The sequence below is a fragment of the Anolis carolinensis genome, chromosome 2 (assembly GCF_035594765.1).
Source record: "Anolis carolinensis isolate JA03-04 chromosome 2, rAnoCar3.1.pri, whole genome shotgun sequence".
NCBI lineage: Eukaryota > Metazoa > Chordata > Lepidosauria > Squamata > Dactyloidae > Anolis > Anolis carolinensis.
In genome coordinates, this window is record NC_085842.1 from 323,617,044 (window position 1) to 323,637,592 (window position 20,549).

The 20,549-nt window shown below is 42.9% G+C and overlaps 1 protein-coding gene across 2 annotated transcripts in view; it reads right to left on the minus strand.

Annotated features, from left to right (window-relative positions):
* phf24 (PHD finger protein 24) overlaps window positions 1-20,549 on the minus strand; it is an 84,972-nt gene that overhangs the window by 31,617 nt on the left and 32,806 nt on the right. The window contains exon 1 of one of the 2 annotated variants that reach the window (XM_003227941.4): window positions 5,004-5,667. The exons of the other annotated variant lie outside the window; for it this stretch is intronic. The gene's annotated coding sequence lies outside the window, so the exon portion shown is untranslated. Of the gene's footprint in view, window positions 1-5,003; window positions 5,668-20,549 lie in introns of those variants that run through there. 2 annotated transcript variants of the gene reach the window in all.

Below are 20,549 nucleotides of genomic sequence, written 5' to 3' on the forward strand. Positions count from 1 at the left end.
CTGCATCTCGCCTGGGATCTACGAATTAGTCTCCTGTTTTTAACACTGTATCCTGCTTGTTGATTTTAATGATTGTTTTTATTGATGTTGATGTTTTCTACTGGGATAATTGTTTTATTGCTTTGTTACTGTTTTGTTTGTTTTATCGGGCCTGGCCCCATGTAAGCCGCCCCGAGTCCCTTCGGGGAGATGGGGCGGGGTATAAAATTTATTTATTTATTTATTTATTTATTTAATTTATATACCGCTCTTCTCCCCCAGGGGGACCCAGAGCGGTCTTACATAATGGCAAGATTAATGCCACATATAATACAAAATATAGTAAAACGAACGATCATAAAAACACACTTAAAAACCAAAAATAAAGTTGTTGTTGTTATTATTATTATTATTATTATTATTATTATTATTATTATTATTATTATAGCAACCTACTCAGTCTAGGGGAGACTTAGGCAGACTTAGGCCTCACTTAGGCCTCTTCCACAGATTATCTAATTTGCACTGAATTATATGGCAGTGTAGACTCAAGGCCCTTCCACACAGCTATATAATCCATTTAGAATCTTATATTATCTGCTTTGAACTGGATTATCTTGACTCCACACTGCCATATAATCCACTTCAGTGCGCATTTTATACAGCTATGAAGAAGGGGCCTCATATAATCCAGTTCTAAGCAGATAATATAAGATTATCAATATACAGTACAGTCTCACCATACTTCGCCACAGCAACGCGTGGCCGGGCACAGCTAATATCTCCTAAAGTCTCAACCAATTCAACGTAGTTTGTGGCAGCCACAAAAACAAAGTTTCTGGAGTAGAACAACTACTTTCACAGTCAGGACCGCACAATTAAACAGGAAATAACACTTTCAAACAGGAACAGAAAGGTTTTTAAATTGTGTTACACAATGTTGCTGTTATTGTTGTTGTTGTTAATCTCAATTGAGATGAAAGTGGGAAATAAATATAGTAATGATATCTTTATAAAATAATGACAACAGCAATTGTTACCCATCTCTCCTCAAGACTTAAGGTGAATACAATATATAGTAGAGTCTCACTTATCCAACACTCGCTTATCCAATGTTCTGGATTATCCAACGCATTTTTGTAGTCAATCTTTTCAATACATTGTGATAGTTTGGTGCTAAATTCGTAAATACAGTAATTAGTACATAGCATTACTGCGTATTGAACTACTTTTTCTGCCAAATTTGTTGTATAACATGATGTTTTGGTGCTTAATTTGTAAAATCATAACCTAATTTGATGTTTAACAGGCTTTTCCTTAATGCCTCCTTATTATCCAACATTTTCGCTTATCCAACGTTCTGCCAGCCCGTTTATGTTGGATAAGTGAGACTCTACTGTAGCTAAAATACATAGATAAAAACAAAAGAATGTTAAAACACATTTTAAAAGACAGACATAATGTTAAAACACATTAAAATAACTTGTACTGATAAAATGCAAGTTTAAATGTATAGATTAACATTGACTGGGTAGCTGTGGATTTCCTGCATTGGTCGGGGTCAGACTAAATGGCCTTTGGGGTCCCCCTTCCAGTGCCATCCCTGATTCATCGCTCCCTTCTTTATTCTTTTGGAAAGTATGCATCTTCCAATTTATCTCTTCCCATTTGTTGGCAACTATATTCCGCTCACTCGGGGCTTCTTATTATTTGCCTTCCATTATGCTTGATTCAGCCCCCAAGGCAACATCTGTGTATATTTGGATCCTTGTGCTTTTAAAACTATTCCCCAACCGAGGAATCTCTTTGTTATGAGCATAGCTTACTGGAATCAGTTTACCCAAATGGGCTCTTGCTGAGTCTGGGTCAAAACTCTCTTGTAGAGAAGTCTTTTTCGGAGCCTGGAGGGAGCCATCCATGCGCCTGCCCGGACAGCGCACCAATTATCCGCCTGTTTTGCAAGCCCTGCCTGAGTTGCCCAGAATGGAATTGAACTGATTTCTGTTTCAGCAGACCTTTGCTGCACCTTTGCCTCCATATTTATCTGTTATTTATACTTTAACCTCAAATTTCCTTTGGAAACATGTTTATCTCTTAAGGCTAAACTAGCCCTGAACTGTATACCTCGTCACATTGAGAGTAGCCATCCTTTCAACATAGATAATCACCCCTTTTACATCACCAGCAATCCTGTTTAGCATTATGCCTCCCCATCATACTCAGACTCACATGTGGAAATCTAATAGCGGGCAATTCTAGACATGAGTCAATGAGGGGCAGCTAACGACTCTGAACAAAGGATTCCCTAGTGAAAGGGGTTAATTACTGTCAGAGTAATTTGCAGCACAGCAGCAGTTGGATGGAATCAGTGGAACGCAGAACGAAGAGACATCAGAGACGATGGCAAAACTATATACAGTAGAGTCTCACTTATCCAACGTTCTGAATTATCCAACGCATTTTTGTAGTTAATGTTTCCAGTACATCATGATATTTTGTTGCTAAATTCGTAAATACAGTAATTACTACATAGCATTACTGTGTATTGAACTACTTTTTCTGTCAAATTTGTTGTATAACATGATGTTTTGGTGCTTAATTTGTAAAATCATAACCTAATTTGATGTTTAAAAGGCTTTTCCTTAATCTCTCCTTATTATCCAACATATTCGCTTATCCAACGTTCTGCCGGCCCGTTTACGTTGGATAAGTGAGACTCTACTGTACAAGTTTTACTGTAAGCAGTAATAATCAAGACAAACAAGCTTGAAGACAATGGACACAGGACTTGACTCTCAGCAGACAGCACTCGACTCAGAACAGAACAGATCAGAACTGATGCAATCAGCAATGCACACACACTTGTGTCTGGACAGTCCCTGGTTCCAGCCACACATCAAGGACATCACAGCTTCTTAGTAATTAACTCTTTCCAGACTATGTTACACTCTGGATGATGCAATCAATATGCAATACAGGCAAAACACAAATTTCATTTAAACACTACCAATATACAAATCCCACATTAACAATTACAACATTCACACTGGCCTCCAACAGACAAGAGTTCTTTCCCCCACCCAGGATCTTCCACAGATATACAGTATAAACCAGGGGTCTCCGAACTTTTAAAGTGGGGGGCCGATTCACAGTCCCTCAGACTGTTGGGGGGCTGGACTAGGATGAAATAGTCCAAAATTAGGAGTGTGGTTGTTGTTGTGTGCCTTCAAGTCGATTCAGACTCAAGTCAACCCTAAGTCTAAAGTTTAGGACAGGGGCCAGGTCAATGACCTTGGAGGGCCTTAGTTTGGGGACCCCTGATCTAGACGATCTCATAAAACCATAGGTAAGCAAAGAGACCTCCAAAGGCCATCTAGATGGTCTCATAAGACCATTGGTAAGGAAAGGGATCCTCAAAGGCCATCTAGATGATCTCATAATGCCATCAGAAGACCATAGGTAAGGAAAGCGACCCTCAAAGACCATCTAGATGGTTTCATAAGACCATAGGTAAGGAAAGGGGCCCCCAAAGACCATCTAGATGGTTTCATAAAACCATAGGTAAGGAAAGGGCCCCCCAAAGGCCATCTAGACAATCTCATAAAACCATAGGTAAGGAAAGGGACCCTCAAAGAAAACTCCTCCCTCCAGCAAAGGCCCGGCCTAGGGAAACCTGGGGCGTATTGCTGCTTAGCAACGCGCCCCGCATTTCTCCAAAGTGCTGGGCCTTTACTGGAGGGAAGAGTTTCCTCCTTCTAGCAAAGGCCCAGCCTAGGGAAACCTGGTGCACATTGCTATTTAGTAACACACCCCACGTTGCCCCAAAGTGACGGACCTTTACCAGAGGGAGGAGTTTTCTCCCTCCGGCAAAGGCCTTGCCTAGAGAAACCCGGGGCATGTTGCTGTTTCCTAGAACTGTTGTAGCTCAGCCATCAGGATCTGGCCGTCCACAGGAGATGGAGTTTAACTCAGATTCTGATTCGGATTTTGGTCCTCTCCAGGACTTGGATCAAAGCCCAATGGTTTTGCAGGTGCCCGAAGTTGTGCTTCCAGAAGAACCGCTAATTGGGGAACATTCCGATGTTCAGTCAAGGTTGGGTTCGCCAGATGGTGCTGCAGAGGAGGATGTGTCTTTTGATCAGAGACAATCTTTTGCAGAGGATAGGAGTCGAAGGGAGGGTGAGACGAAGCTAGCGCTTGGCTTTCACGCGCACTAATGAGTAACTTTCCCATGTGAAGTTGTAAGTGTCCTGACTCTCACTGCCTTGTAGCCTTGAGAACTCCTTAAAGGTGCCTTGTTCCCTGTTCTCGTTGTGGTGTCAACAATGCCATCCTTGGGAGAAGAATCTCCATTCCAGTCTCTTGCTCCTTGCTTCGTTTCTGTGCCAGTTCCAGGAACTCCAAATGGAGTTCGTATCTTGTGACTCTTTAGTATACCTTGCCTTGTTAACCTCATTTCCACTTCTCTTTAGTGGATGCTTTTCATGTGGATTATAGTTGGTGGATTTACCACGCCTTGTTCCTGATCCCTGCAACTTCTGTCTGTTTACTGACTTTGACTTCTTGGTGAAACTATCGAGTTCTGTTTGTGGATTACAACTTTGAAAGACTTTGTGGGACTAACTATTGAACAGTTGGGGACCTTATATTATGGACTATTCACTTTACTGACTTTTTACGCTATTTGCTTACACACACACACACACACACACACACACACACACACACACACATATATATATATATATATATATATATATATATATATATATATCCTTCAATAAACTGCTTTGCTTATGATTCTGGCTCTAGTTGGTTTTCAGAGTGTTCTTGCAGCCTTGGGGTGCAACAAGAACTTTTGTTTGCTTGCCTCTCTCTCTCTCTCTCTCTCTCTCTCTCTCTCTCTCTCTCTCTCTCTCTCTCTCTCTCTCTCTCTCTCTCTCTCTCTCTCTGGGCACTGAACCAGGTGCCTCAATAGCACCCCCAGGAGATTGGCACCTTCAGCATTTGCGTACTTTGCTTACCGGTTCAGCCGCCCCTGCACCCAAGAGTTGAAGACAGCCCCAGGGCCATCCTCTCCAATGCCATTCTGCCGTGTAGGAAAACACCTTGTCACGCCCCTCACGGAGACATTGGACCTCGTCACACTAGAGCTTGGATCCACTTTAAATCCACTTCAGGGAGGAACCTTTAAACAGCTCAGCCAGACAGGTCTTGGGCCTCACCAAACAACAAACTCCAGATTTCTGCAGAAGCCTGGGGCATTGTGTCATCTACAAATTCAATAAGCCTGCCCTCCATTCCATCATCCCTGTTGCTGATAAAGTTGATGAAATACCCTCCGCAGACATCTTATAAATACATGGCCACGAAGATGAAATTAAGTCCCGCGACGGCACTTCTGGAGTGCCGACATATTGTTATCCGCGCCCTCTGCTCCCCCGATGGTTGATATTTCTCTGCGCCTCAGCTCTCCTCTTTGCAGATTTATCGCCCAGGAACCTCTCTGTCTCTGAATTATCCCTCCCTTCCAGACAGCGCAGAGCTTAATGAGGCTTCCAGAAATCCAGGCAACTAAGTCGCGAGGAGCAGGGGGGAAAAAAGGAGGATGCTTTCATTTCTGACAGCATCGGGAGATTAGGAATCCAGCCCAGACTCCAGAAAAGGAAATGCGTGCCATTGTCAAGCTGCCCTTCTCTGGCCGGCCAGAAATATCCCTTCCTTGAGGTCCCTCCAATTGCTGTGGCTGCTCTTTGCCTGCCAGGCAATTCATGGAAATGGAAATTCAGACTGCGGATCTGACCTCTTTTTAGAAATCTGGCTCCAAAACAGAGGGAGCGCATTTCCAGAAGCAAGCCGGAGCCAGCTGGCATGAGGACGGCCAAACCTCAGATCCTGATCCCGGGTCTCCTGTTTTCCTCAAGAGAGCCAATTCTCCAGTTTTTGCAAATTTACTTTCCTGCAAGAGCGGAGAACTCGGTGTCAATCTCTATTTCATTAAATTAGAACGGCACCGGGTTTCAGCGACTGGTTTCTGCAACTTGCAAAGATTCTCTAAGGGTTTACCAGGGGTGCGTCTACACCAGTGATGGCCAACCTATGACACGCGTGTCAGCACTGACATGCCTAGCCATTTTTGCTGACACGCTGCCGCATGCAGATTGATTGGATGACTATGTCTTTTGTGGCCAAATTTGGTGTGATTTGGTCCAGTGGTTTTGTAGTTTACTCCATGGGAATTATGCACGTTACATTTATATATATAAAGTAGAGTCTCGCTTATCCAACGTTCTGGATTATCCAACGCATTTTTGTAGTCAATGTTTTCAATATATCGTGATATTTTGATGCTAAATTTGTAAATACAGTAATTACTACATAGCATTACTGTGTATTGAACTACTTTTTCTGTCAAAGTTGTATAATACGATGTTTTGGTGCTTCATTTGTGAAATCATAACCTAATTTGATGTTTAATAGGCTTTTCCTTAATCTCTCCTTATTATCCAACATATTCGCTTATCCAACATTCAGCCAGCCCGTTTACGTTGGATAAGTGAGACTCTACTGTGTGTGTGTGTGTGTATATGTATATATATATATATATATATAGAGAGAGAGAGAGAGAGAGAGATTATTATATCATTCTATTATTATTCTATTATTATTGTAGCATATTATCATATTATTACTATTATATTATTATTATATCATTCATTATTCATGACTACATTGAAACTAGAATAGAGAGAAATCAGCGTGGAAACTGCAAGAGGTCCCATAGATCGTTGTACATGGAAATAATGGTATTAAATAGTTTTTGATTTATTAAATACAGTTATATATTACAATTATACATTTTTGTTATTTAAACTATACATATTGCAAAATTATGGTTTTTTTTCTCAAAGTGACACACCACCCAAGTCATGCTAGGTTTTTTGGTGAATTTTGACACACCAAGCACAAAAGCTTGCCCATCATTGGTCTACACTATAGGATCCATTTCGACATCACTTTGACCACCATAGCGCAATGGTATGAATCTTGGGAGTTGTAGTTTTCCAAGGCTTTGAGCCTTCTCTGCCAATGAGTGTACGTGCCTCTGTAAACTACAACCCCCAGGATTCCACAACATTGAGCCATGGTGGTTACAGTGATGTCAACATGAGTCCTATAGTTTACAGTGGTGCCAAAATGCAAGAGTGCTACAGCAAGATTCCACTTTCTTCCTAGTTGTTTTGGTGTCAAGACTGTCATACCCCAGCCACCTTTGCCTTCTGAACCTGATCCAGGAATGAACTTTGACCAGGATGAAGCTGATTCTGACCTTTTGCCCAGTTCTCCCAGCTCCTTTCAGTTACAGCTGCTGGCTGTTGATAGTTCAGATGCTTCCTTAATTGGAAGAGATACTGGAGATGTCACTCCCGTGGCTGAACCAGATGTCCAGAGTTCCCCAGAGAACGTGCCCTTCAACCGAAAGGAGTTTTTGCATCGCCAGAGATCAGAAAAACAAGGTCTATGAAGGAGTAACCGCTTGGCATCTCGAGGGGATTGTGGATAAGAAGATTCCCTTGGGAACTTTTGGGGAGTTTGGTCTCCCTTCATTGGGATCTGATCTTCGTTCCATAAAAGTGCCTGGCACTGCAGACAATTTGCGGTGTCAACATAGCATTTTCCTGAGAGCACTTCACCGACTCCAGTTCCCTGATTTCACCAAGCCAAGCCGAGCCGCAACTCCCGTTTTAAACCAGAGTAAATTCACTTCCTTGCCTTGTTCCTGAATCAAGTTTGATCTTAGCTTTGTCTTGTTCCTGCTTTGATATCCACGATCACCTAGTGACTGGGAACCTTGTTATTCAGCCTTGCTTCCTTGTTGTTCCCCACTTAAACTTCCCAACAGTTTGAGCGTGTTTCTGTTTTGGACTTTGGACAATAACATTGGACATTTTCCTTCATCTTTTTGGACTTATTCATACCTTTCCACAAAGAACTATTTCCCACTCATCCCTTCTGCTTATGCATTCCTGAATTTATATTTGCTTTAATAAAGATATTATATGATTATTGGTCTCTGTCTAGTTTCTAGTGTTCACGCTGCCATGGGGTGCAACAAGGACTCACCCTCCACTCTGTTCCATATCCACCTTCCAGCTGGGAGCAAAGTGGCTTGGTTTAACATGCATGGCATTAGGAAGTGAAAAGGAAGAATCCCCCCATTGATCTAGAAATATCCTCTTAGGTTTAATAGCCAAAATGGAAAATACCAGATATTTGAATGACAAGTTGTAAGCAACAGTGTTATTGTGAGTTTTCTGGGCTGTATGGTCATGTTCCAGAAGTACCCTGTTCTTTAAGCAATTGTGTTTGGTACTTAATGCATCATATTGAGTGATATTAATTGTCCCTAGCTTTCAGGTTTTGATTCAGGGCCTGGAAGGGCCTGGAACTAATTAGATTCATCATCATCATCTTGGCTGAATGAAGGGGATTGGGACCTTGGGATGGACCATAGGAGCAAGCTGATAAACTGTGGCATATAAGTCAAGCTAGGCCTGGACAAACTTCCAAGTGTCATGGGCTTCAACTCCCACAAACAGCCTAAGCTGTTTAATACTTTGCAAAAGTCTTCCTATGTGAACACATTTCAGTCCTGTAACCATTGAGGTTCTTGTTGATGGGAAGCTTCCCACCAACAAGGAAATAATCTATCAGACCAGGGGTCCTCAAACTTTTTAAGCTGAGGGCCGGTCCACAATCCTTCAGACTCTTGAGGGGCCGGATTATCATTTGAAAAAAATACAAATAAATTCCGATGCACACTGCATATGTCTTATTTGTAGTACAAAAACAACAACAACAACAACAACGAAAGAACAATACAATATTTAAAAATAAAAACAATTTTAACCAACATACATTTATCAGGATTTCAATGGGAAGTGTGGTCCTGCTTCTGGCCAATGAGATAGTCAAGTTAATTAGGGTTGTTGTTGTTGTTGTTGTTGTTGTTGTGTGCCTTCAAGTCATTTCAGACTTTGGGTGAGCCCAAGTCTAAAATGTAATTATTTATTCATTTATTTATTATTTACTGCATTTATTTAGTACATTTGTATCACACCCTTCTGACCCCAAAGGGGACTCAGAGTGGCTTACAAATTATATGTACATACAATATATTATATTATTAGCATAGCACAATATTAGCATTATATATTACTATATTGAACTATACCACTATACTGTAATATTATTAGTAATATTATATGTAATATAGAATATATAATTAATATTATAATATGGTATTATTATTAGTGTTATATTGTATTACATTATAATATTATTATCAATATTATATGTATATACAATATATTATATTATAAAACTGAGGGCGGGGGCCAGGTAAATGACCTCGGAGGGCCGCATCCGGCCCCCGGGCCTTAGTTTGGGGACTCCTGTATCAGACAGATGGCATGCTATTTAGCCTCAGCAGAGTGAGAGTCAAAACCAAGGCCACCACAACATCTGTTATAGAACTCCAATGTGCCGATGACAATGTAGTCTGTGCGCCTTCAGAAGAAGACCTACAAGCCACTCTCAACACCTTTACAGAAGCAGACGAGAAGCTTGGCCTCTCATTGAACACTGAGAAAACCATAGTGTTCCTCCAAAAATCATTGGCCAATACCACTGCAATACCAGAAATACAGCTTAATGTTGTAACATTACAACATGTTGACCATTTCCGCTTCCTTGGCAGCCACCTCTCCACAAAGGTCAACATTGACACCGAAATACAACACCACTTGAGCTCTGCGAGTGCAGAATTTCTCTCAATGAAGCAGAGTGTTTGAGGATAGGGAGAACTTCCTCACTGTGAGAGCTGTTCAGCAGTGGAACTCTCTGCCCCGGACTGTGATGGAGGCTCCTTCTTTGGAGGCTGGATGGCCATCTTTCGGGGGTGCTTTTAATGCGATTTCCTGCTTCTTGGCAGAATGGGGTTGGACTGGATGGCCCATGAGGTCTCTTCCAACTCTACTATTCTATGATTCTATGACTAAGGTGCTTGTTTACAAAGCCATTGTCCTCCCAACCCTGTTCTAGGCTACGAAACGTGGACAGTCTACAGATGTCAACCTCAACTCCTGGAGCATTTCCATCAGCGTTGCCTCTGAAAAATCCTGCAAATCTCTTGGCGGACAAATGCCAGCGTACTGGAAGAAGCAAAGACCACCAGCATTCTACGCCATCAACTCTGCTGGACTGGCCACGTTGTCCGAATGCCCAAAGATCACTGTCTCCCAAAGCAGTTACACTACTCTTAACTCAAGAGTGGAAAACGGAATGTTGTTGGACAGGAAGAGAGATTGAAAGATGCCACACTTAAAAACTGTGGCGTAGACACCAAGAGAGAACTGGGAAGACCTGGACCTTGAGTGCCTCACTGGAGGTCAGCTGGGACCAACAGTGTTGTGGAACTCGAAGAGGCATGAATGAAGGGCGAACATGTCAAGAGGAAGAAGGTGGGTCAAGCCGACCCTTGTCGGGACCACCTTCCACCTGGAAACATTTTCCTCGCTGCTGAAGAACATGCAGGTCAAGAATAGGTCTCCACAATCATCTACAGATCCATCGCCAAGACCCTACACTTGGAAGGCAATTGGACTCAGGCACAAGTGACAGCCTATGATTGATTGATGATTGATTCCGCTGCAGAAATAACCACCCCAAATATGTATTTTTTAAAAATTTATATTTTTATTGCAATTTTTCCAAAAGTGTACAGCGAAAGAGTGGGAACAAGTTTTAAAAGGAAAGTGAAGAAAAAACCCAGAGAACCAAACCCCCAAAACACCCCCCCCCCTTTGCTTACCTATAGGAGAGAAAAAATTCCTGTTGTCTTTAATTTATTTTGGATTTGTCTCTATATATTTCTCAAACAGTGTCCAGTCTGTCATTTTAATTCCTTTCCATTGCTCTGTCTTAACATATATGTCAATTTGTCCATGTCTTTTATTTCCATAATTTTATCTATCCATTGTGTCTTAGTAGGGATTATATCTTGTTTCCAGAATTTGGCAAACACCATTCTGGCTGCTGTTGTAAAGAACATGAATAACTTGTCTATATTTGAGTCCCTGAAAAGATCAAAATCAAACATACCTAAAAGATAAATTTCAGGTTTCATTATGAAGTATTTTTAAAGTATTTTTTTTTTTTACATTCAGTATGTATTGCTTTCCAAAATTCACCTGTTTTCCCACACGACCACCACATGTGGTAGTACGAACCTTCATGCATTTTACATTTCCAGCATTTTTGTTCAGTATTTTTGTACCCCAAATATGTCTTTATGATTAGCCACCCTTCTCTAGACGCTGTCCACCTTGTCTGTCTCCTTTATGAATTGCTTTGCCCGGAATTGGACTCAAGAGTTATTCCAGGTGAAGAGGTCTGACCAAAGCAGACGAGAGTTGGACTATAAGTTCTCTCCATCTAACCTGTGAAGGTCATTGTGGATCCTGATCCTGTCCTGGACCACAATGCTCTTCTTCCCGCGCATTCTTCCGACTCCACCTGTCTCTCTGTCGGTCCATTTATTTCCCCGCTTTCCCATCCGCACAGCTTTGGCTCCGCACCCATCTTGTCCTCAAAGCCAGTGAAGGGCTGCAGATTAAATTTAGCCTTTTCGGGATAAAGAGAAGGCCGGGCCAATTAAGAGGAGTCCCCGGGGGCGTTGTGTGTAATTACGCAGATATAACGATGCGAAGGCTGCCGTTGCTGCACTCTGTGCTACACAATAAATAAGGAGATTCAAGGCTGAGCAGACCAAATTTAGATTTCTGGACAGAATAACGATTGTTAACACTGATTGAGTTTGTAAAGGCCAAGGTCTTAAGGAGTTCCTGCATTAAGGGCCTGCGCTAAGGAGATGGGAACATAATTTCAGATGTTACACAGCTCCACGATGAAAGGCTCTGTCATCTATGCTTGCAAAGAACCTTGGAACGATTGCTGGTCGTAAACTGGATTTGATCCAGAAGCGTGATGCTGCGGCAAAAAAGGCAAATACTATTCCAGTCTGCATGAATTGAAGTAGAGCTTCTAAATCAAGGGAGGGAATAATCCCATTATATTCTGCACCATTTGAGGAAGAAGCCAGGAGATGAAGCTATTCAATGCTAATTTAGGTGATTAACTACAACATTCACACTGGCCTCCAACTGACAAGAGTTCTTCTCTCACCCTGGACTTTCCACAGATATAGATAAACGTTCCTTGCTTAATTTCTCCATAAATCACAACCTCTGAGGATGCCTGCCATAGATGTGGGTGAAACGTCAGGAGAGAATGCTTCTGGAACATGGCCAGACAGCCCGGAAAATGCACAACAACCCTGTGATCCCGGCCATGAAAGCCGTCGACAACACAGAGGCTGAAGTGTCTTACGACTTGGACATTTCTCAGTGTGATACAGTGGTTAGAGAAGCGTCTCTAAAAGGAAATCCTGCACTGAGCAAAACAAGGTTGGACTAGATGGCCTCTAAGGAGCCCTTCCAACTCTGTGATTCATGCTCAGGCTGTTCCGCGCCTTTCTCTTTGAACCAGCCAAGCTTCGCGATCTTGGGGAGATTGTTCTTTTCCCCCCTTTTGTGTCTCTCTATTTTCATAGACACAGTCGGCGGGAATGTGGGCGGCCTGGGCGCATGCTTTGGAATCCAGAAAAGTTCCTTCTTTGCTTTCTTTTGAGCAGCGAGTGAAGCCCCTTCTTCTCTTTGGACGCTGATTTTAACAAAGGGGACCTTTGATGGAGCTGCTTTCTTCATTTTCCTTTGAAAGTCAGGTGTTCAGCTGGCTCTATTTCTGTTTCCCCTTTCTCCCCACCTGGACAAGGACTGGATAAAAATCCCCCCAAAAGCTTTGGCACCCCACCATCTGGGCTCCTTTGAGGTCAAAAGAAACTCAGGAATTATTTTTGGATTCAAATGGCAGAAATAGAGATTCCGCTTAAACATTAGGAAGAACTTTCTGATGGTAAGAGCTGTTCAGCAGTGGAACTCTCTGCCTCGGAGTGTGGCGGAGGCTCCTTCTTTGGAGGCTTTGAAGCAGAGGCTGGATGGCCATCTGTCGGGAGGGCATTGAATGTGATTTTCCTGTTTCTTGGCAGAATTGGGTTGGACTGGATCACGGTAAGAGCTGTTCAGCAGCAGAATCTGGTCTTCCACGGAGTCTGGTGGAGTCTCAATGAAGGTTTTTAAGCAGAGGCTGGATGGTCGTCTGTCGGGAAGGCTTGGATGGTGTCTTCCTTTATGGAAGAATAGAGTTGGGCTGGATGGCCTTTGAGGTTCCAATCCCATTCTAGTGGAATACAGACTACCTTGTTGTAATGAAGTACGAATTTTGGTTTACAGATGTTATGTTTAATTGTGTGTTTATGTTTTAAAAGGGTAAGTATTACGGTTATTGCATCTCAGCACTCAGAGGCTGGTTGCCATGGAGAAGTAGGTGGAGTCAACTGCCATTTAGTTGAAGAAGTGCAGAGTTTAAAAAAGAAAGTCAGTCTATGCTCTGATGAGGCACAGGGAAGATTGATTCCAGGTTGATGGGATCAAGGAGACTCAATTGTTCATTTTTAGTTGGTTTTTAAATAAGTTTGGTGACTTATTTAATGTAGTCTGTGTCCTGGTAAGGAACAGAGAATCTGTGATTGTCAGGACCCAGGCTGCAGAGCACCAATAACCATACACAGAGGCCAGATTCTATCTAATATCTTTATTAAAGAAATATATAAAGTCAATAAAAATAAGTGTAGAATATAGTTCAGAAGTAGACCTTTCAGGAAAGGTCAAATATAGTCCAGAAAAACAATGTCCAATATATGATATTAAAGTCCAAAGTTATAATCCACTTCACCGAAACACACACTATTTTGCAAGCAATAGTGTGGGGAACTGTCCATAGTCTTTGAGGCTTAAGGTAAATCCGGATCAAGGAAACAAGGCTGGAATCCGTGAAACAGGGTCCGTGGGTTTAAAATGCAAGGCAAGACAAAACTTGAGGCTTGGCAAGGTCCAACTAGAAACAAGGCAATCGTGGAACAAGAACTGAGTCCATAGAGATCCGTGGAACAAGGCAGGGCTGGGAACTTGATTCAGGAGCTGGGAACTGGAGTACGTAGTCTACACGCGATCTCACTCCACGAGCTGACGAATTGACTCCGCAAGGAATTCTTTGTGGCCAACATCTATATAGGATCTTGTTTTCCCGCCAAAGCACACTTTCTCTGGGGAACAAGAACCGAAACCTATACTGTCCAGATGCAAGACTCCTTAAACTTTCCCAAGGGAAATAGACTTAATCATCTAATTGTCTGGCAGCTATCCGAGCGCTTCTGCGAGTCGCCTCCCGCGCGTGTCTATCTTGATTATAATAAAGGCGGCGAGAAAATGGGGGAGATTTCGACTCAAGGCTTGTTTGGCTGTCTTCTTGTGGGCAAACATCCTGCAGCTGCAAGGGCTCCAAATCTGGCAGAAACGGTGGGAAACCCAAGTTTTCCTCTTCATCTGTCACAACAGTACTAGGAACAGGACTACATGGCCCATGAGACATCACAGTGATAGTATATCACAGGGGTGACTGTGGTTTGAAGTCACTGGATAGTCCAAGTTTCAGACTTTGGGAACTAATCCCAGCTGGACTCACAGAGATCCATTGAAGTAATGGTTTAAAAGTGGCAGAGGAAGAAGATTTAACTACTTTAAGTAAAAGAGGTGATACTTTAGAGAGTTGATTCATCTCATTCTAGTATTGTAACTGTTAATAAGAATACCTCTAAGTGAGAAACAATATTGTAACCACCAAGCTTGTGCCTGAATAAACTTGTTATTGTTTTTCCAACATCTAAGCCTCTGTCGCATATATTCTAACCCAAGTTACTCTACCATCTAAAGTGAATAAGAAGAAGAAAGAAAAAAAGTAAAAGGTCTCCTCCCTCAGTCTTTGGTGGTTGCATCTTTCCAAATTGGTGGCAGTGGTGGGATAAAAAGATTCCCCCCTGCCTGAAAGAACCTCAGTCGTTATAAATTCTTTACACTTGTATTCTGGTAGGATCTCCTCCTCTGGAAGCTTATAAACACAAACTGGATGGGCATCTGTTGGGAGGGCTTGGATGGTGTCTTGCAGAAAAAGCTGTCTTTTGGAGGCTCTTTTCAGTTCTATGATTCCGTAATTCTACTCTTCAGTCCCTTTGCATTGGGTTTGCACATGTTCCCCTTTGCTTGCACATTTGCACTTCCTGCTTGGCACTTCTCCTGGGCTTCACTTGGGTCTGATTGATTTCTGCCTCTCGTTGCCAAGGAAACCTCAGATCCCACCCCCAGGATTTGGCAGGTGAAGCAGATGCAAGTACTCATCTCTGATAAGTTACAAAAAAATACTAAAAACCGGTGCTTCTTTAATTTATGATTAGGGAGCGATGATGTGCCTCTTATGGATTGCTGGCCGAGCCAAGGCCACCTGTGCCTGGTGCAGCTGGCGCTTGCTTGCATCCTCCTTCCTGGCCCCATCGCTCTGGTTTGCAAAACAGCCACAGCTTTCTTTCTCGCAAACGATGACACTGAAACTGATCATGCAGGTGAAGAGGAAAACAGCACAAGCAGGAATATCATCGCTTCGGAGGAGGGGAGGGAGATGTGGAGGAGGTGGGAGCCTGCAATGCCGAATCCACTCCATTGCATAGGGTTGAACGAAAAGTAATGCCTCCACCTTCATTACTTGCATTTGGATGGGAATATTTTAATCAATCAAATGCAGAAATAATCCTTAGAATGTGCTCTTTAACGACCACTATTCACTTTCCCACACCATCACCAGACAATTGGATACATTTCTGCCAACAATGAACAAGTTTTCTGAAGACGTCACGGAAGAAGTTGACACTCTGTTTCCGCAACCGGCGTCTCACAGGACCCATTCTGATAGCCAAGCAAAGCAATAATGTGACCCACATGTTCTTGTGAAATGCCGATGATGCTTGAAATTTCCCTCTGCATGATACGACGATCGTCCTGATTCAAACTGTCAACCTTTTGCTTGTGAAACTCAGTGGTCGCTGTCACAGGACGTCCGACTCTTTGTTTGTCACGCAAGTCAGATGTTCCCAGCTCAACATCTTTAAACTTACTCGCCCAACAACTCACAGGACTCACATCAACACAATCACCATCAACAGCTTACATTCTCTGAGGAATCTCCTTTGGGAATCTCCAATGAATCTCCAGTGACTACACATTGCTTAAGTCGCATTGACCGACCATCTGCACAGGGTTCCATACTTGGCACTTTAACAACACAACCGTTCAATGCTAAGGCTTCCCTGTCTGTATAGGGTTCCATACTTCACACTTTAACAACACAACCGTCCAATGCTAAGACTTCTTGCAAAATGGAACTGTCGAGGAGAGTCTCCTGAACAAGCCAGGATCTGCTACAGACCAGGACTGACATCTCTTGAGGAGTTACTAAGGTGGAGGCATTACTTTTCATTCAACCCTCGTTTAAATCCCTCTTAAGGAGCTCGGAGAAGAGAAGGTTGGGAGAAGGGATCACAAGGACAGCCATGTTTACATATTTGAAATAACCTGACATTGAGGAAGAGCGGGGAAAGGCTCCTTTTTGCTTCTCCAGAGACTAGGACACAACGGAGCAAGGCATTCAAATTGCTAGAAAAGAGATTCCACCTAAACATTAGGAAGAACTGGGTTGTTGTGCATTTTCCGGGCTGTCTGGCCATGTTCCAGAAACATTCTCTCCTGACGTTTCACCCACATCTATGAGGTTGTGAGGTATATACAGGATGCCTGGCCATAGAGGTGGGCAAAATGTCAGGAGAGAATGCTTTTGGAACTTGGCCATAAAGTCCGGAAAATAACAACCCAGTGATTCCGGCCATGAAAGCCTTTGACAACACATTAGGAAGAACCTCCAGATGGTTCAAGACCTGGTTGCAGTGCGTTTTCTGTGCTGTTTGGTCATGTTTTAGTAGCATTCTCTCCTGATGTTTAACCTGCTTCTGTGGCTAATGGCATCTTCAGAGGTTCTGTTGACAGTGGAGCAAGTGCAATGAATATATATTCCCTGTGGAATAATGTCCAGGGTGGGAGAAAGAGCCCTTGTCTGTGTAAAGCAAGTGTGAATGTTGCAATTAGCAAGCTTGAATAGCATTGAGTAGCCAAGAAGTGAGGGTATCTGCATAGAGGAAGTCTGGCTTCTGTTGCCTGGAGGCATCCTCTGTTTGGGAGGTGTTCAAGACCAGTTTGACCATGGATTCTGCTGCTGCCTGGGGGTTGGGTTTTCCTTCTCTTACGGGATCCTTTAAGGCTGCTCATTTATTCTATCATCATCATCATCATATCTATTTCTACCCCACTTTAGAATCAATCATAGGAAGATCTGAGCGACAGTTGGTAAAGGTTACTTGTAAATGAGCCAACAGTGTGATCTGGCAGCTAAAAAGGCCAATGCGATTCTAGGCTGCATCAATAGGAATCAGGGGTCCAATCTGGAAGTCATAGTCAATGGTGGAATCTGCTGTTGTTTGGGATTCAAGTGGAGTCTTCTTTTCTAAGCAGAGGCTGGATGGCCATCTGTTGGGAGGGCTTGCCTCGTTTCCGACAAACCTCACAACCTCTAAGGATGCCTGCCACAGATGTGGTAGAAACGTCAGGAGAGAATGCTTCTGGAACATGCCCAGACAGCCTGGAAAATGCACAACATCCCACATTCCGATCAAATTGTTCTGCAGGATCCATAAATTCTATAGTTGATGCCTGCCAGACTTTGACCATAGGGATCTGCACGCATCATCCGAAAATACATCACACAGTCCTGGACACTTGGGAAGTATTCGACTTGTGATTTTGTGATACGAAATCCAGCATATCTATCTTGTTTGCTGTGTCATACAATAAAATAATAATAATAATAATAATAATAATAATAATAATAATAGCTTTATTTTTATACCCCGCCACCATCTCCCCAAAGGGATTCAAGGCGGCTTACATATAGGACATAAAAGGAAACAATCCATTAAAACAAAACCATCACTAAAATAAAATAAGATAAAATATAGGTATATATTATCTGTTGTTGCTATTGTGTTATTGTTATGCATTTGTTTTATTTTGTGTGTTTGCACTATTGAATGCTTTTGTTAGCTGCCCCGAGTCCCTTAGGGGAGATGGTGGCGGGGTATAAATAAAGTTTATTATTATTTATTATTATTATTCCAACTCTCAATTTTTAGGATTCTAGGTCATGCCACAGCCCTAAAAATACAACTATCTGGACATTTTGGTCCAAAGTGCAACATTAGCATTCATTTCCAGGTTTCAAACACAGAGGTGGGCACAAGATACCTTTCTGCATGCCAAGTGCACATGCACATGGATAGACATGCTTTCATATGTGCTACAGCCATACACACACAAGTGGAGGCACATGCCTTCATAATCAGCTGTGGGGCATGCATTCAGTTCAACAACTCTGCCATTCAAGCAATGTAATTCCTACAGAATCATAAATCCTAGAGTTGGAAGAGACTCCCAAGGGCCATCCAGTCCAACCTCAGACCCAATCCAAGCCCTCCAGACTGATGGCCATCCAGTGATGGAGACTCCACCATTTAGCTCCTCATGCAGAGACAACCCTGGTGCAGGAGCCGACCCTTATTTTTTTCAAGCTCACCGGTTGTTTGGTGAAGTGCTGAAGTTCAGACTAGGTTCCGGAATGGGTAGGTTTTCAGGGTTGTTGTATGCATTCCGGGCTGTATGGCCATGTTCTAGAAGTATTCTCTCCTGACGTTTCACCCACATCTATGGCAGGCATCCTCAGAGGTTGTGAGGCATGGAGAAACTAGGCAAGGAAGGTTAATATATATCTGTGGAGAGTCCAGGGTGTGAGAAGAGTTCTTTGTCAGTTGGAAGCCAGCGTGAATGTTGCAGTTAATTAGCATTGGAAAGGTTTGTCTCTTGCCTGGGGGGCATCCTTTGTTCAGAGTCATTAGCCGTCCCTGGAGCTCCTCTGCCCTCAGAGTGTTGCTTCCCATCTACTGTTCTGATTTTTGAGTTTTTTAATACTGGCAGCCAGATTTTGTTCATTTTCATGGTTTCCTCCTTTCTGTTGAAGTTGTCCACATGCTTGTGGATTTCAGTGGCTTCTCTGTGCAGTCTGACATGATAGTTGTTGGAGTGGTCAAGCATTTCTGTCTTCTCAAATAATATCCTGTGTCCAGGTTGGTTCATCAGGTGCCCTGCTATGTCTGATTTCTCTGGTTGAGAGAGTCTGCAGTGCCTTTCATGTTCTTTGACTCGTGTTTGGTGGTTCCCATGTAGACTTGTCCACAGCTTGGCCTCCAACAGACAGGAGTCCCCCCGAGGAACTTCCACAGATATATAAACCTTCCTTACTTAGTTTCGCCATATACCTCACAACCTCTGAGGATGCCGGCCATAGATGTGGGTGTAATGTCAGGAGAGAATACTTCTAGAACATGGCCATACAGCCCGGAATACATACAACAACCCTGTGATCCCGGCCATGAAAGCCTTCAACATCACATTGGGTAGGTTTTCCTTCCTTCTCTCTCCAAGCCAACCAAACCTTTTTAGAAGACCTCCTGGCATGTCTAGTCAGTGGTCCGTATCACGATGGAGAGTGACTCCAGAGTAAAGTTTATTTATTATTTATTTATTTACAGTATTTATATTCTGCCGTTCTTTCTCACCCCGAAGGGGACTCAGGGCGGATCACATTATACACACATAGGGCAAACATTCAATGCCCATAAACACATCAAACAGAGACCGGGACAGACAGACACAGAGGCAATTTAACCTTCTCCTGAGGGGATGTTCGATTCTGGCCACAGGGGGGAGCAGCTGCTTCATCATCCACACTGACGGCACTTCCTCATTCCAGGTCGTAAATTAGTTAATCTTGCCTCCCCACTTTAGTGGTACCTTATCTCCTACTTGATAGATGCAACTATCTTTCGGGTTGCTAGGTCAGCAACGAGCAGGGGCTATTTTTTATTTTTAATTGACGGGTGCTCACCCCGCCACAGGCTGGCCTCGAACTCATGACCTCATGGTCAGAGTGATTTAAGGCAGCTGCTCAACAGCTGCGCCACAGCCCGGCCCCGTTGGCCCTCTGTAGCCACAGATTCTGCATCCACAGATTCTACATCCACGGCATGACAATATTCCAGAAACAATTCCAAAAAAAGCAAACCTCTCTTTTGCCATATTATACAAGGGACACCATGTCACTATACTAATGTGTTCAATGGGACTTGAGCATCCATCATTTGGGTATCCATGGCAGTCCTGGGGCCATACCCCAGCAGATTGAGAAAGCCCACTGTATTATTATATTTAAAGGAAGACCACAATGGCCCCTTCTACATGACCAGATAATCTGACAAGGGTGAGTTTTAATTAACTCTGAAACACCCTAATTTATTGGTGAGTCTGGACTCTCACCAACTCTTCTCCAGTCAGACCGCTTAA